The sequence below is a fragment of the Rhinatrema bivittatum genome, chromosome 9 (genome assembly GCF_901001135.1).
Source record: "Rhinatrema bivittatum chromosome 9, aRhiBiv1.1, whole genome shotgun sequence".
Classification (NCBI taxonomy): Eukaryota; Metazoa; Chordata; class Amphibia; order Gymnophiona; family Rhinatrematidae; genus Rhinatrema; species Rhinatrema bivittatum.
This window is the reverse complement of record NC_042623.1, coordinates 252,895,761-252,911,176: the sequence shown is the minus strand read 5'-3', so window position 1 is coordinate 252,911,176 and position 15,416 is coordinate 252,895,761. Positions and strand designations below refer to the sequence as shown.

The window sequence follows — 15,416 nt, the reverse complement described above, 5'->3', positions numbered from 1 at the left end:
TGACCTGCACCTTCTGAGAGGATGTAACCCCCTCTCCAGAGGTGCAGGAAGGCCCTTCAACCCATCAAGAGTGCAGTGCCCAGCAAGTGAAACCCCTTTTTGGGGTTTTTTTTTTTCTGTTTTGTGAGAAGGAAGCTGTTTTTGCTGATCTCCTTCTTTGCCCAGTGAGAGAGTTATTTTTCAAAGAGGAGTCTGGAGAAGAAGACCAACGGGAGACCCCCAACCGGAGTTTCCAGCCAGCCTGGGACACGGGACACAGGCAGGTGAAGATTGGGAGTGCCCTTCTAGAATCAGGTACTGTTTGGGGGAAAGGGACATCTGCCCTGGTTAAGATATCCCAGCCCCCTTGGGACACACATTCATTCCCCACCATGGATGGATTACAATTTCCAAGTTTCAGTAATAAAGGAGATTTCCACAGAGGGATACATAATTTAAACTTGTACTACTTCAAAAGACAAGGAACCTGGATGTATTTGGACTTTTCATTTATACACTTTCTTGATTTTCCTACAATCAGATGTAAAATGCTGACCAGGGAACACCTAAGGTCAGACAGAATGAGCCAGAGCCCACGAACCCAGTATGTGGAAATCTGAGTAGGCGAAGGGGAGAGCTGCAGCTGTGAGAAAAAGGAAGTTCTGCTAATAGCAGACAGTGAATTAATAAGTTTTGGTATCAGAATAGGAGTAAAAGTTTCCCAAGAGCTAAGCTTGTTTGTGGGCATGAGAAAGAGGACAGATGCTGAAAAGGAGTATTTTCACAAGCCGTTTCTAGCTTGTCTGGAAAATTACAAGGGGACAGATAGCACTTGATGGAAGGGCCAAAAAATGTAAGACAGTACTATATTGCTGGATGGAATTGTATATTTAAGAAGGAGCTTAGTAAATGTTCTTTGAAGGATTTTAGAGAGCAGTCAGACCCTGCACTCTGTGTACTGTTCTCTTTCCTTCCACCAATACCTTGTAAACCAAAGACAAATTTTCCTTACACAATAAAGATGTCATTATTGGCCATATTTGCTTTTCCGGTGTATTGGTATTGGAGGCAAAACACACACAATATCCAGTAAATATTATTTTGAACACCCAATCAGTGAGACCTGCCTGTTTTGTCCAGAAAAACCCAAGAGCTAGCCCACGTAAAGAAATGATTTTATGGCCCTTTGGAATCATCATTATTCCCCCCCAAAAAAAGGGTTACATGTGCATTGAAGCAAGGACATCCGAAGCATAAGTACTGTGGAGAAAGAAAAACCTAAAGGATTTGAGAGATTAAAGGAATTGAGGGCCCTGGAGCTTGACTCCTTCTCCCCACTGGAGAGAACCCTCACCACCCACAGGCTTTCAGTGTACTGCGTGGCATGAGAAAGGAGAAAGAGAGTTGGGAGCAAAGCGGCCCCGGGAACAACAGTGTACCCCGGCATTCCAGGAGGTCCCCGAAGAGGTTACATCATATTATAATGTTCATGTTCACCCTGTGCCCGGAGCCAATCCACTTTAAGCTCAGGAAAAAAGGTAAGGCATGGTTTTTCAGCCAGGTCTTCCCCTAAAACCTACATGTTCGGCCCAAATTCCTGAACCCCCAACGAGGGACTTGTGTGTTGTACAAAACCAGGGACACGACTGGGTCTTGAAACTATTCACGAGTGGATTTTCCGACGCTGAATCCCAACGCTATGTTGATTGCAAATTCCGATTCAACTGGAGGCTGTTCTAATGCCTCTGTTCATTTACATTTTATTGTAATTCACCTTCAGGCCAACTTTGGGTAAAAGCGGAATATAAAATATTTATAAATAAATAATTAATAATAAATAATATCTGAAGTGCCCCTCTGGCACATGAACATGCTAAGAATATGCACCTAACACCATTTATTTATGACGCAGGAGCTAATTATTTGTTTGCATCTTAAATATATTTGGGAAAATGCCGGAACAGTGTACCTCAGTCTAAACAATGAGAAGCGGACAGAGAATCCTCAAAAGTGTAATGCGTGTGTAATGCACTTTGACTGCTTCAGTGCCAGCTAAAAATATGATATGTTGGAAACATGATTCTAACTAATGTTATAGCTTAGTTGGTCACATTAATTCACATAATATGGGGAAGCAAAGTAGAGCTATGACCTCAGGTTGTCTGCTGCCTGGATCATTGAAGAGTGGATATAATTCTTTCCTCCTATATGGGAGGATAAGCCTGCATAAACTAGATGCATAGCTGACCTTTGTGATCCTTGTGTAGATATACTTTTTCTTTTAAAATTTAGTCAAACGGATTGGAAAAAAATAAGAGAAAAAATGAACAACTGTGATTCTGCTCTGGTTATGCTTTGGTTCTGCGGACTGGAGATATTACAGTTGCCAGGACTGGTTTGCAGGGAGGGTTGGGCAAGTGATCTGGTGGAGGGAAAGGGAGGGCATAGGGGGTGATGACAGGGGACTGGAATGGTTGGAGCTTTAGCGAATTAGAATTACCATTAATGCCTAGAGCTTTGTTGAGCACTGCAGTGTTCTTATGTGTAAGACAATGAAGACATATTTATAAAAAAAACCAAAAAAAAAAAACCAAAAAACTAATCAGCAAATAAAACATACATGACACAATATCTAGGATCCAGGATGTATCTACTTCTTGTGTTTCTGGTAAACAAAAATGGTTAGTAAAAATCTATTTCAATAGTTTTTTGCTTACAGTCTAACACTTGAATGGCTTCTCTTGTATGAGCCTGCTAGTTGTGGCACAATAGATGAAGACAGTCATAAAGCTACATGCAGTTTATCACTGGAAAACCGATAAAGATGCCTGAACCTCTGTCTGCTTAACTATAGTTGGATTTAGGAAAAGCATACGCAAATGATCAAATGGATGGAGTACTTTTTTCAGGATTGGCAAAAGGAATGTGTAGGATCCATATTCAAAAGAGTATCTAAATTAGAACTGGACAACTATGAATTGGGGAAAATCCTGACAGCCATTACAAAAAAAAAAGGAGTTAGATGAAAGAAAAGAGAATGATCAGCAAAAATAGGGTCATTTTAGGCTGGACTGAGACCTGATGCATTAATGAAATGTTCACTTTTTCATAATCCCTTTGCTCAACCTGTTGCCACTGTACTTACCTAGAACCCGGACGCATGAATGGCCTCCAGCTCATTCCCTAGGCTTTGGGAGAGAGCTATTGTTGAAAATAGGTGGGGCCTACATGAATACATAGTAATGACGGCAGAAAAAGACCAAAATGGTCCATCTAGTCTGCCCAGCAAGCTTTCCAAGGTAGTAACTGCCGCTCTGTGCATGTTACCCCCATGTTTCTGTCAAAGGTAGTAACTGCCATTCCGTGCCGGATACCTTTTATTTATTCCCATCCTCTAGCTTTTAGGGATCCATAGTATTTATCCCATGCCCCTTTGAAATCCTTCACAGTTTTAGTCTTCACCACTTCCTCCGGAAGGGCATTCCAGGCATCCACCACCTTCTCAGTGAAGAAATATTTCCTGACATTGGTTCTAAGTCTTCCTCCCTGGAGTTTCAAATCCCCCTAGTTCTACTAAATTGTTTCCAATGGAAAAGGTTTGTTGACGACCATGGATCATTAAATGACCCAGTTCCCTCCTCTTGCTTCTGGCCCACTCTACAGAGCCATCTTTAGGTCTATGCTTGCACCTATTGAGCAACCCCTCAAGCCATGGGGCCTAATATGATCGCAGCTTTTGCACCTATCTAAAGATTACCCCGAGCAAGAAACCATAAGGGTTCTGATTGATTAAACTTATTGGGCTTGTAGAGAATGTTAGCAGCAATTCTAATTTGGAAAGTATTTTGCTAATGCTTCTCACTTAGTATTCTTTTGAAAGACTAATATTTGAAGGACAGAAAATGGGGTTGACTGTTACCATGTGTAAGAGGCTAGGGAGCTGACCGAAGAATGCCGCATATTTCAAATGGAATGGAATGTGCCTGAATATTGTCATTTAATATTTTTATCAAATATCTGAAAGAATGAATAAGCAATAGTACTACTATTTTTTTCAGAAGACACCAAACTCTATGATATTCTAAGTCTGTACAAATCACTGATTTTTACAGAGGGATATAGATGCCCTAGGTACTTAGCAGGCAGATTAGTGAGTGCTGTATAGGGTAATTCATAACATGCATAAGAATAGGCAGCTGCAAGCAGCAATATACCTTGAATAGGGTAGAATTAATCAACACTAACCAATATAAAAGGCCTGGGCTGACTAGTCGACAATAAACTTGGAATGAGTTGAACAGCCAAGTGGCAGCAGCTGCCAAAGACTTAGGGTGCGAGTTGGTGAGCAGTAAAAGTGGATGCTGGAAACAAGGTACAAAGATGCCATCCTTTGACTATGTAAGGCCCTCATCTAGCCACATTTTTAAGGGTGAGGGTTCCGTTTTTGACACCTACACATTCAAAAAGGATAACTAGAATTTGGAAAAGTACAAAAATTAGCCTTTGTGTTCCATATTCAAAGGGGTTTGTCTGGCTCAGTTGGTACTGAGGGTTTTAAATTTCCCACCAATTTTACTGCGACTGAGTTATCCGGCTACGTTGTTTGCCAGCTGAACCTGATAAGTCGGGGATGGTCCGAGGACATTCTGGAGTGGGCCAGTGTTATCCAGCTAAGTTTCGGATTGCCTCAGAGCAGCCCTAAAGTTATCTAGGTATCTGAAGCCAGATAACTTTAACCATAACCAGCTATATTCAAAATATAGCTGGTTAAGTAAAAAAAAAAACCAAACAAACTCAAACTTTCTCTGGCCGCAAGCCTTATCCCGACCCCTCATGCCCTCCAAATTAACCGAAAATGATATTAGGGCATAGTACCTGATGACTTCCTCCAAACTCCAAAAAGAATTAAAATAAGTTACAGTCTATAGAAGCCTGTGGAGTCTTCCTGCCTGCTTCTCTCCAGTACTGAAATTGTCACCTGAGCTCCACAATTCCCAGAGGCTCTGAGAGGCTCCTGATCGTATGATGTCAAAGTATTGCATGACAGCAGCGCTGGACATCGCATGCCTGGTGGCTTTGGAAGGTCTGGGGGATCCCAGGTGAGGTGAGAGGGTCAGGACAGGGGTTGCAGGTGGGTAGGGAGGGGATTTAGAGGGGCCTGGAGCCCATGGAGACATTTCAATACAGGGGTAGGGGAGGTTCCTCAGGCTGCGGTAACCTGCAACTTATTTTAATTCTTTTTGAGGGCTTGGAGGAAGGGGTTCATCAGGTGCTATGCCCCAATATCATTTTTAATTATTTTGGGGGCTGGGAGTGGGGGATCAAGCCTCCTGGACCAGAAGGGTTATTTGTATGTCTAACTGCCTATATTTTGAATATAGCAGATTAAAGTTAAAGTTGAATATCACTGACAACACTGCATCTCAAAAAACTAGAAAAGGTACGGAGAAGGAAGACCAAATTGAGACTGGTGGATCAGCGGGTTATATAAATCATTTAAATAAATAAATAGAGGGGATGGGAGGCTCCCCTAGGAAAAAAAAAAGCTAAAGATGTTAAGGCTATTCAGCTTGGAGAAGAGATGGCTGAGGGGAAATATGAAAGTAGTCTATAAAATCATGAATAGAGTGGAATGGGGAAATGTGAATTGATTGTTTACACTTTCCAAAAATAAAAAGACTAGGAGGCACTCCTTGAAGTTACTAAGGAGCACATTTAAAACAATTCAGGGAAAATATTTTTTCACTCAATGAACAATTAAGCTCTGAATTTCATTGCCTAAGGATGTGGTAAAGGCAATTAGAAGTAGCTGAGCTAAATAAGTTTTGGATAAGATCCTGGAGGAAAAATCCATAAACAGTTATAAACCAGGTAGATTTGGGGAATGCTCGTGCTTACTTCTGAGTGAGAGTTGCATGGAATCAATCTACTGTTTGGGATCCTGCCAGGTATTTGTGACCATCAAGCCCAGTATCCGTTGGAAACAGGATACTGGGCTTGATGGATTCTGGGCTTCGTTTGTGAGGGAACAGGGTGGAACGCAGATCTGGCACTTTTCTTCAGGCTTATGAGGCAGAGCAGCAGGGGCGTTCTACTCCTGGCCCTCCCCTCCAGGCAGCCTGCAGGGAAGAGAAGAGGAGGAGGTGAGCCTGGAGGAGACAGAGCAGAGAACAGACACTCTATTCCTAATCCAGTCCCTCTCCTCCTGCTGTCCCCCGCCCTCACTCCCTTCTCCTCCTGTACTGCAGGGGACAGGAGGCAGGGAAATGGGGAGTATGGGGGGGGGGGGGGGGAATGAGGACCAGTGGGGGATGCTTGGGGTTCTGAAGATGGAGGATGAGGATTACCAGGGTAAAGAGGAGGAAGAGATTAGAAAGAAAGGGGCCCATTCTCTCTACACTCCTTCTCCTCCTTCAGCCCCAGTTCCTACTAGTACTAAACTCCTTCACTCTCAAATGCTCATCAAGCATGCCAAGAGTGTGAAGAGTGCATTTAGGTAATATATGTGTGTGTGTGCGTGTGTGTGCGTGTGTGTGTGTGCATGTGAGAGATAGTGTGTTTGTTTTGGAGACAGTTTTCACATCCATCCCTGGTCCTGCCCCTTTGCACCAGTCAAACCTGGCTCTAGCACTGCTCCAGCTTACCTTCCTCTCACAGTTCCACTTCCCTTTTGTTTACACAATAAGTCCTGGATGGACCTTTGGTCTGACCCAGTATGGCAGTTCTTATGTTCTTATGTAATATCGGCATTATCTGGCTAATTTATCCAGATAAGTTTGTACATCCTGGAATGCCCCTGATTAGGTCTAAAGTTATCTGGGTTAACTCACCTGGATAATGTAAACCAAATACATTCAACAAGAGGCTTGTCCCACTGAATATCTGTTACAAGTTATATGGCAAGCTTTAGCCGGATAATGTGTCTGCTTCCAGTTTAGCAAGTATGGATCCGTAAGCTACTAAAGGGGACTGAAGGTCCTGTATATGCAGGAAGATTACCCAAGCTGGACCTATATTCCTTTGGAAGAAAAGATGATTGAAGGATATTTAATTATATAATTGTTTATGGACTTTTCCTGCAGGGACTTGTCCTAATCTCTTTTCAACCCCACTAGGCTTGTCACGTTCATCATTGCCCTCTGGCAACAAATTCCACAGCTTGATTGTGCACTGAAAGAAATACTTTCCATGATTTGTTATAAATCTGCTGGTTAGTTTCATGAAATGTCCCCCTATCTTAGTATTATTTGAAAGGGTAAATAACTATCCCCCTATTTATCTGTTCACCCCAATCATGATTTTATAAACATATCATATCCCCTCTCAGTCATCTCTTCTTCAAGCTGAATGGCCCTTCTTCATAAGGGAGCAGTTCCATCCCTTTTATCACTTTTGTTGTCCTTCACTGTACTTTTTCTACTTCTGCTATACCCTTTTTGAGATGTAGCGACCAGAACAACACACAATTCTCATGGTGTGGACACACCAGGGATTGATACAGAGGCATTACAATATTCTCTGGTTTAGTCCCATTCCCCTTCAGATAATTCATAACATTAGGAATATGGGACCCTGCTTCCTGGCTATTCAGAAATGTTTTGATGTGGGGCAAGATGGCCGCCAAGTGAGAAGCAAGACAGGAACGCTCCAATTCTTGGATTGCTTAGAAACCTTTTTCTTCCATAACAATGCCTCATACAAAATGAAAAGCTAGGGTAAGGTGGGTAATATCTTCATCCCCCTTACCTGAATTGCTTCAGCCTCGAATCGAGTCTTTCTTTGCCCAGGCTGCGAACTTTAAGCCAGTGGAGGGAGCCGCTGCGGAGAATGGCGCTGAGCGGGCGCCAAACCTGCTGGCTGACGACATCTCATTGAGTCCCAGTGCACCAAACACCCCGCCCTCGATAGTGGAGGAAGCAGAACGAGAGGTGAATGTGAACAGCCGAGAGAAGCAGTCAAGTACTGCAGAAATCGGCGGTGGGAGAAGGAAAATAAGAGCTACCGGTGAGAGACCCGCCGGGTTGGATGAAGGATCTTCCTTGGGAGACTCCGTTGGAGCCACAGAAGATGAAAAACTGCAGGTTGAGATTGGGGACTTATCAGATACACGGGGAAGCCAATCCAAACAACCTATGGAATCATTTCCTCAAATGGAAAAGCCTAAGGTAATAACCCTCGACTCACTGTGGGGAGGCTTGAAAGATTTAGAGGCTGTAATAATAAATTTGACTAAAATAACTCTAGAAACAAATCAACATTTTCATAAAATGGATACTTCGGTTAAAGAACAAGAGGTTAAAATAGAGCAATTAACATCTAGAATGGGGAAGCTTGAGGTGAACCAAAGTGAAATACTTAGAGTGGAAGATATAAAGTTAAAGAAAATTGAAAATTTGGAAAACATGGGGAAACACTCAAATCACGAATGTCGGTAAATAAAAGTTAATAAATAAATAAATAAATAAATAAATCTACGTATTTTGAACTTTCCTTATTCAGAGATGAAATCTCCTCTCGAGATGTTTAAAAAATACCTTATTCAAATTTTGGAATTGCCTAAGGAAATAATCCCTGTGTTTAATCGAATATACTATCTACCAGAAGAGAGGAAAGAAAGTTCAAAAATCAAGACCAACAGACTCTGCAGATACAAGACAATTTGAATTTGTCTCAATTTTTTGGAATTATCCTCAGAGATTGAGATTAAGCATAGAAGAAATTTATTTGCTTCCTTTACTCTGATAATGGATAGAGATTTGGCGTTCAAGCATTTTATGCGCAATAGGTTAAAACTATTCTATGGAGCCAAAGTATGAATTTATCCAGACCTTTCAAGAACCACACAGGAGAGAAGGAGGAAATTCATTTCAATGAAAGCTGAAGTGGAGAAAAGAGGTGGAAAATGTTTTCTTCCCCTTTTTCTTTACCTCACCATTTTTCTTTACCTCACCATTGATCCAACCTAGAGAAGAAATTTATTTGAGCTCATCCTTTATGACTAATTCCCATAAGTATAATCAGTTCATTCCGATCTGGACTTCAGTTTAATGTTTCAATGTTCTGCTCCGTGTGATGTTAATTGTTTCACCCATTTGCTTCTTGCTCTGATATTTATTTATTGTGTTTACGTAGATATCGAATTAATTTTATATACTCCCAAATTGTTTTATATACAGATATTTAGTTCCATGTACCCCAGTTATTTGTTACCCGTGTTCTTTGTAAAGCTACCATGCGACAATCTGTTTCTTTGTAAACCGGTGTGATTTGTATTTTTTACAGGAACGTCAGTATAAAAAAGTTAAAAATAAATAAATAGTTAAATACCCCTGCAAATGTATTTTAACTTATAAAGACGATAAGTATGTGTTCTTTGAACCAGCAGATTTGTATAAGTTTTTGGATGGACACCCGCAGGTAGTGACTGATTGAGGTTTGCTGCATTATATGTATAGTTCACAGATATCACCAACATGCTAATGCCATAAGGATAGTAAAGTAGTTTAATTTCCTTTGTCTGCTTTTTACACACCCCAATTACCATAATGCTTAAAATATATACTCATTAAGTTGAAAATACAAGGAAAGAATAATTTCTGTATTAACATTAAATGCCATGAGGAAATATATATTGGTTATTTTGGATTGTTATGATGTAATTGTTGAAAATGAATAAAAATAAAATAATTAAAAAAAAGAAATGTTTTGATGTAACTAGAGGCTAGCTCACTGCTAATGGGCTTTATTTGAATACTCAGAAGTTGAATGTGATGTGAGTAGGTAAATGTTTCCCAATCAGGGGTGTAACACAGATAATACAGAATATTGACCCCTCTACTTTCTGAGGTTCATTTGATTCATAGCTGACAACGTGAACACACATTCAATATTTGGTAAAGATATCTTTCTTCAAGGTGAAGTTATTAAAACCACTTAGATATCACCTAACCCCTGAATTGTTCAGGACAGTATTGCAGGCCTTGGTACTGTGAAACTTAGATTACCTGCAGTATTTATTTATTTTAATTCTGCTTTTCAGCACTTCAAAGCAGATTACATTCAGGTAGTGTGAGTATTTCCCCATCTCCAGGGGGTTCACAACACTTACCTGTTACATGAGGCAAGGGAGGGTAAAGTAACTTGCTCAAGATCATAAGTAGCAGCAGTGGGATTTGAACCCCTGGTTTCCCTGGTTCATAGCTCACTGCTCTAGCCACTAGGCTACTCTTTCACTTTCTAGTCTGTTAATAGGTCTCTCTGGCACATTAACAGGTGCTCTGCAATTGGTACAACACGCTGCTGTGGCACTAAAGAAAATGACCATATTGCAATCTTTACATTGGTTACCAGCGGGATGGAGGTCCCAGTTTTGGGAAGTTGCGTTAATGCATAAGCTGTGATATTCTGAGAGTTGTCGCATACTTGCCAAAGGTCTACCCTGGTATGAGCCGATCCACATATTGTGATCATTGGGTACTAACTTGTTGGAACTGCCAGCTGTTCAAAAGTACAAACCGTAGAGCGCATGTGCCACAGCATTTTTCCATACAGGGCCTAAATTGTGGAATGTAGCTAAATCCAAATGCCAATTTGGCTTTCTCTTCACTCCCTTTTCACTGTCTACTGCAGGAGCTCTCAACCCGGACACACCAAGCCAGTCAGGTTTTCAGGATATCCACAATGAATATGCATGAGATAGATTTATATACAATGGAGGCAGTGCATGCAAATCTACTTCATGTATATTCATAGTGGATATTCTGAAAACCTGAATGGTTTATGTGTGTCTTGAGGACTTGGTTGAGAACTCCTGCAGTAGACAGTGAAAAGGAGTGAGGACCACTGTTCTACTCTTCCGGGTAGATAGGCATATGTTTTCCATACATAAACCAAAACCACCTTTATTTTAATTTTTTGCTTTACTTTACGTTACTACACATAGACAGCTATTTAGTAATTAGAATAAATTTGACCTTTAAGGACCTCAGGTCTTCTTTCATCCCAACAAACTATGTCTATATAACTATATGGGGAGATAACACCTAACATTTTACATTTTTACTTTAGAAACATCAAATACAATTAGCCTTCACAAATTAGAAATCATTCCCTGTCTTTTCAGGGGACTACAACTTGGCAATATAATTAGGGACCTTCGTTTTCAGCTTATTTTGTTTTGCATTGGAATTTCAATGTTAAAACAAAAGAAATGGATGGAAAAAAATGACTCTGATATAACACACAGGAGAAAAATCGGTGGATTTTTCAACCGACTTTTTTTTTTGTTGTTGTTATAACATTGAAATTCCCAGGTGAAAGAAGATAAAAACTGAAAATGAAGGTCCCTAATACATGAACTTGAAAACAATTCCCACTCAAGCAGACAGAAAAATTCAGGACCTTGAACAGCGGCCTGGTGGTACTGACCGGGGGAAGCGCTGCCTTTTATGGTTGGGTTTTTGTTTTTTTTTCAGACTTCCCAATGAAAGCCAAGGCTCTCCGCCCTGACTCGCCAACCATCACCTCCACCAAGGAAAAGGCAAGGAGCTCTCTCTCCCCCCCACCGACTATCCCGAGCAAAACCCAGATCACTGCTCTCCTCTCCCGCTCCTTCTCTTCGGCAGAGGGCTCTGGCTTGTGTCAAATGATCCCTAATAGGATAATGACCTGGCCCCCCTTCCTTCTGCAGAGATGAGCCTGATGACAAGGGAGATCATTTCATTGATCCTGGCAGATTGCTGGGAGCGGCTGCTGAGAACTCCAGCATTTTTCTACCGAGGCTCCTTCCACCTGCTCCTTCCACCTCCAGATGGTTTAAAAAAATAAAAAATCCATACATCCAGCTGATGTATTAGTCACCCCCTTTCGATATACATTTGTCGCCCAATACTTATATTAGTAATGTAAATAAACGTTTATTTTTTTTTTTTTTTACTGCCAATGTTTCTCATAGGTTCCCATAGATCACACCATTAATTAACCCATAAATTGCTAGTCTGATTTTTTTTTTTTTAAACAAGCAGTGCCGAGAGGATCCAAGTCCGGATTCCCCATCCTTTGGGGCCAGTCAGGCCCGGGGAGGGGGAAGAGGGAAGGTAACTGCTGCTGTAGCGTCCCCCTTGCTGAACCCGAGCGGTGCTCAGGGCGTACCCGAAAGAAGACCATCTTGGAGGAGGAGGGGGTGTGAAAATGCACTAGCCACTAGGCTAGAGGGGGAGAAGATGGGGAAAGTAAAACAATAAACAAACAAATCCAGCCACATTCAGATTTACTTCCTAAACGCTTACTTTAAAGATCTGCTGCTGAAGATTAAGAAGGGCTGGAAGTTTGTACAGGTAAGAGCTTCAGGAAAGAAGCAGGTATGGGACTTTATTTGCAAAAGTATTTTTTTTTCAGTCGGGCTTGTACGACAAACCCCTTTTTAAAATAAGGAGCCCGGTATTTTTTGAAGGCAATTTTAAATCACTTTTCATTGTGACTTGTTAACCACCAATATCTATCTATCTATCTATCGATATATAGAAATGTATCGATATGTCTCTCTCTCTTTCTATAGATAGATAGATATATTTATCAATACCAAAGGGAAACAAATTATTAACAGCTCTAGAGCTGCAGACTCTCCGAGGCGATCTGTAGATGTAAATCCAGGACCTACCATTCTCCCATCTTTACAGTACACACTGCATATGAATTTGTTTGCCAATGCACAGCTGGCTGGTATTGAAAGGCAAGGGCTGGCCTCTGGGGAAAGGATTGCCTCAGCCCTCTCTTCCACCCCTCGGCAGCAGAGGAGAGGCCGATTTTCGTTCACTTGAAGCCATAACCAGAGATGGAAGCAGACAAGCCAGAAAATGTAATAGGTGGCTCAAAGGAGATTGCCGCGTTCCCTTTGCTTTTAAGAGTCGTCAGAGAATCCCAACCAAAACTACAATAAAATGTTTTCCAACCCCTTTTTTTTTTGCATCTCTGGTTCGATTTGTCTGCTGTCTCTGTTTCATCCTCTAATGGTTTTTCTCCACCTCTATTCTGTTCCTGCCTCTTCATGCCTTCTCATTGCAGAGCTTCCTCGTTTTCCTGTCTTTTCACTTCTTCTGCTTCTTTTTTTCCTCCCCTTTTTTCTTGTTTCTATCTGTGAACCTTTTTCCTCACCCCAGTCCAACCTGTCTCGTCCCTTTTCTGTTTCCCTTCACTTTTCCTGTTTCCTTCCAAACCACCCCTCTCCCTCCCCATAAATACAGCCTGGTTTCCTCCTCATTCCCACTCCCCCTACGCCCCTCAACACCCTTCTCCCATGCCCACAGGCCTGCTTCCTTTCTTCCTTTCTTCCTCCATTTCCTTCCTTTCTACATTGCCATTTCCTTCCCCCTGCCTCCAACCAACTGCTTAACTGGGAAAGACGGAGCCTGATGATGGGGGCAGAGTGACCCATTCGTGCAAAAGGGCAGTGCCCGAGGGCCCACAGCACCGTCCCCCGAGCCTCGGATGGGACCCCCTTATTGCCCAGGGGGCCCAGATCACTTTCAGTCCATCCCTGCCTGATGGTGCTGGTCCACTCCCGCTGTGCTCTTCGTGCTGCTCCATTTCCCCCCCCAGCTTCACAGCTCAGACTTACCAAGTTCAGATGTGCAGTGCCAACCTGGGGGAAGTAGGGGTGGTAATGAGGAAAGGAGGCAATGGCTCTGCCTGGGAATAACAACCTGAGATGCCAGGGGTTAGGAGTGGTGACTCCAGGGGGGGCAGGTGCGGCTGTGCCTCCAGCATGGAGTGGGGGGCAGAGTGAAGCAACAGTGGGAGATTGAATAATGCTGGGGGCGCTCTTCATATGCCAAGTCAGACCTTGCTGGCCACTTGGCCCTAGCAAGCAGGAGAGCCCCTATCCCACTAAGCTCGTCATGAGCATTGCTGGTGGAGATAGCAAAGCCCACCCAGAGCAGATACTGCACTGGCCTCAAGGGCACAGATACAGCACAAGCAGAGACGAGTGAACACCCAAGCAAGCCCAGCAGCAGCAGCAGCACCGCCAGGCCATGTTCTCCCACCCTGCGAGCTCGTCGGAATGACCCCAGAAACGGATGGGCAAGCGGCGGGATGAGGCACCTGCAAGAGGGAGCGAGATGCTGCAGTCAGCCAGAAACCACTCACCAAGTGCAGCAGCAGCAGCAGCAGCATGGACTGGATCTGCTCAGCTTCATGCCGCCGGCAGCAGCAACCGGCTCTGGGTCCTGCCCCCCTTCCCCCTCGTCCGTCCCTCCGTCTGTCCGGGCAGCAGGACGCTGAACAGCTCCTGAATTATTCAGACCGCACCCTCCCCCCCCCCTCCGCGCGCGCGCGGCTCCCGTCACGTGACCGGAGCCCCATGCATTATGCAGCCGCCCCTGCCGAGCCGCGGGTGACGTCACCGGCGTCGGCTGCGGCCCCCGGGGGGCTGAGGTGGCGCGCGCGGCGGCGCGAGCGGCTTCCCGCCTGCCCCCTGCTGCAGGTGCGGCCGAGGGCCCGGCTGCCTCGCGCCCCGCTCTGCGCCGCTCCCGTTCATTTAATGGTTTCGCCGAGGGCTCGCAGCAGGCGTCTTAACGCAGCTCTGCTTTCACCGAGGAAGAAACCAGCAATTTTGTTAACAGGCGACATTCTGTAGTAGGCATTACCCAGCGTGCCTTTCATACACAAAAGCATGCGAGCTTCACAACCCTGCCATTATGTGGGTAGAAAGCAATCACCGAATTACATTTTCAAAGGATTTAGGATCCTAACTTTCCCAGGCAGGCTTCTAAATCGGCTCTTTTTACAATTGAGTAGAGTTGAGGGCCTAAATTTGGACTCCCAAATTTCACTAGGGGACCGAGTTAGGACCAGAAAAAAAAAAGTTTTGATTTTCAGCACTAAGCACCTAATTTAGGGCCCTAAAGATAAGCAAATGAATGAATAGCAGCCCTAAATTTTGAAGCCAAAACCGCAGGTTCCTAACTCAGGAGCTTATTGACCAAGGGCCGGATTTTAAAAAGTCACGTGCATAAATCCGGAGGATCTACGTGCGTAACCGGTTTTGCGCGCGCCGGGCCTATTTTAAAAAGGCCCGGCAGTGCGCGTAAAGACCCGGGACGCGTGTAAATCCGGGGCTTGCAGAAAGGGGTGGGGGCGTCTTCCTTGCAGTTCTTCATAATCTGCTGCTATTTTAACAACTTTTGAGTAATTTGGTGTTATCTGCAGATTTGATCACTTCATTTTTTTATTTTTGAAAAAGTTAAACATCTTAGTTAGCAGTACTGGTCCTTGAAACATTCCGCTATTGACCCTTTCACAAGTGGAAAACTGACCATTTAGTCCCATTCTCTGTTTCCGGTCTTTTATCCAGTTACTAATCTGCAACAGGACACTGCCCATGACTTTTTAATTTCCTGAGAAGCATCTCATGAGCAACTTTGTCTAATGCTGTCTGA

At 43.3% G+C, this 15,416-nt stretch overlaps 1 protein-coding gene across 1 annotated transcript in view; it reads right to left on the bottom strand.

Moving 5' to 3' along the window:
* Positions 1-14,205, bottom strand: part of SLC7A14 (solute carrier family 7 member 14) — an 80,404-nt gene extending 66,199 nt beyond the window's left edge. Inside the window, exon 1 of the mRNA XM_029616469.1 lies at positions 14,125-14,205. The gene's annotated coding sequence lies outside the window, so the exon portion shown is untranslated. The remainder of the gene's footprint in view (positions 1-14,124) is intronic.
* Between the last annotated feature and the right edge of the window lie 1,211 nt (positions 14,206-15,416).